Below are 2,646 nucleotides of genomic sequence, written 5' to 3' on the forward strand. Positions count from 1 at the left end.
TAAGGAGATGATAAAAACATGGACTTATAGCATCAAAGCAACACCACACGATTTCTTTTCGTTAGTTTCAGCAGTCCTGGATGATGGACCTCAATTAATGTTTAAAATTTATTTTGGAGAAGAAGCCAAAATTTCAAAACAATAGGGAAAAGCAAAATGCCTAGAGACTTCCCAAGATCAAATTTTTGGTGAAGGCCTTTATGCTGACCCACAGATTCAAGCTTTTTGCGATGAAAAAATCTTGTCCCTATGCCACAAAGCAGCCTTAAATGCTTGGGACAGGATTCACGAAAATGGAAAGAGAATTGAATCATATACCAGGGTTAAACAGGAGCATGAGGATTAAAAAGTTAGGTTGGAGGAACAGAGATAAGAAGGAATCACAGAAACACAGGATAGTAATGGGATGGCAACTCAGCGAATACTGAATGCTTAATTCCAAATTCTGACTTCAGAGTTCACCCCGTATTTAATTTTCCATACACTTTTATATCCCAATACAAAAGGGGGGAAGAAGGAAAAAGACTGCTTTAACATGATTCAAAGAACAACCAGAACAGTTACTTGTCCCAATACTTGAGACATCAAGCAACTATACCCTGAGTTAAGCATTCTGTTGTTTGGGCAGTGAACCCACCCTAGACCAAGAATCCTGAAGGCAGCTACTCCCTAGGTCAAACCAGCTATTTCAAAAGAAGGAGCAGAAGTCTGCTTGAATTCTCTGGCCTTTGATCAGGGTTTAGTGGATCTATCTCCATGGGTCATCTTAGTGTTCAAAACACCAGGTAACCACACCCTAGGTCAGGGTGGGCAGCCACACTTGCTGTCAACAACTTTGAGTGAGCAAAATAAACTCAAAATCTCTGACCTTCCGACAAGGTGAAACAGGCTCACATTTTTGGGCCTCCATATATAGGGGGAAATCCTTTTTTCTTGATTAATTATTTCTCCTTTTTTCTTTGAGAAATTTCCTTTTATTTCCTTTCCTTCCCTCTTCTCTATGGGGATGATTTTCTTACTTTCCCTTTTCTCTACTGGAAAGTTTTCTTTTTCCTTTTTTATTCTTTGTCTTAGGAGCTCTTGTATTTTTATCTTATTGTAAGAGTATGGTCTCAGAAAAGCTCTGATGGAAGGGCAAGAAGTCAACACTTAATGTTTCGTCAAACATGGTTAGAGAATTTTTAAGTCTTACCCTGCAACTGCCCTTGGATCAGTCCATTTAAAAGCAAATGTAAATTCACTCTCTACTACCTTATCTCTTCTATGATGATGATCAGTGTGGTTGGTCTTACATTGAGGTCTTTGATCCATCTAGATTTGAGGGTTTTTTTTTATCCTTTTAATACTTTAATTTTAGATTCCCTACTTTAATTATTTTGTATACATGATCATTTTTGCAAGTTGCTTCAATTTTTTTTGTAAAATGAGAAATTTAACATACCAATGATGCTCCCCAGACCCCGATACAATAATCCAGGTCCCATGGGCCGCACGCCACACTCACCCGCTCACTGGTTGGCTAGACGTCTATTGGGCACTTGTTCCGGACTAGGTGCGGTGCGAGGTGCTGAGTACAACTGCGGAAAGGTTTCTCGCGGAGCTCACAGTCTAGTGGTAAGTTACTGAGTAAACTGAGGCACAGAGAGGTAAATGACTTTCCCACTGAGGTAGAAGTGGTCAGGTGCTTGGGAAGGCGGGATGAGAGCTGGAGCGGGGGTAGGGTACAATGAACGCATGGGAGAGAAGCCCCTCTAACAGAGGAGTGAGGCTGCACACACAAACACTATAAAATCTGCTCACAGAAAGTGTGATAATGTTTTCCCTTTCATCAGGACCAGGTTCACACTGGAATGAACTGATCCATTGTCAGAGGGCATTCCTATATGTGCCCCCAACACCTCAAGGCATGTCACTATTCTCCTGGGACATAGTGACTCTCCGCAGGCAGCTTAAAATCGAGAAGTATCTGACTCCCATTGTAGTACTGGGAACTGTATTAAAATACTTTAAGTAAGTGAACCCAGATGTACAGTGTATCTGTGAAACTCCTACATATAAAACTTTAGAAAACACCCACCCCTATCCAGAGGGTTCTAACAAGTTATCAATACTGAAGTAGAGATCTGCCTGTCATTTTTCCCTATATACATTATTTTGGTTGTTCTAGGTTAGAGGTATCATCAGACATATTTCATAAACAATCTCAACATGATACAGATATGTACAAAGGCGCCACATTTGGCCCTGTGTGTGCACCTCACCAGTGCACGACACCTAAGGCCGAATGTGAGCCAGGGTAAGGCAATCTCAGATGCTGACAACGTCCATCAGGGAAGGGCAGAGTTCTCAACCTGTCAGTTGTCCATCCTTGTGACATTCTTTGTGATAAAATGATTTCAGGAGGCAGAGGTCCATCTCAGTGACAAAAGACAGTGAAGAGTTATCAAAACCTAATTTTGAACGTGAAAACTATCCTGGAACCTAAGCAGGAAGTTACTCAAGAACACTACTGGTCTTCAACGCTGCTGAGAATCTAGAATGAGAGAACCAGAGCACTCTGGGAAGACTTGCTGCTGAGGATCAAACCAGCAGGAGGTCCGTGCAGGAGGCCCAGACACCCCATCACTGTGCACTGCTATCGGTTGC

This window comes from Microtus oregoni, unplaced genomic scaffold, assembly GCF_018167655.1.
Source record: "Microtus oregoni isolate MIOR12 unplaced genomic scaffold, Mior012 000006F_ref0000085, whole genome shotgun sequence".
NCBI lineage: Eukaryota > Metazoa > Chordata > Mammalia > Rodentia > Cricetidae > Microtus > Microtus oregoni.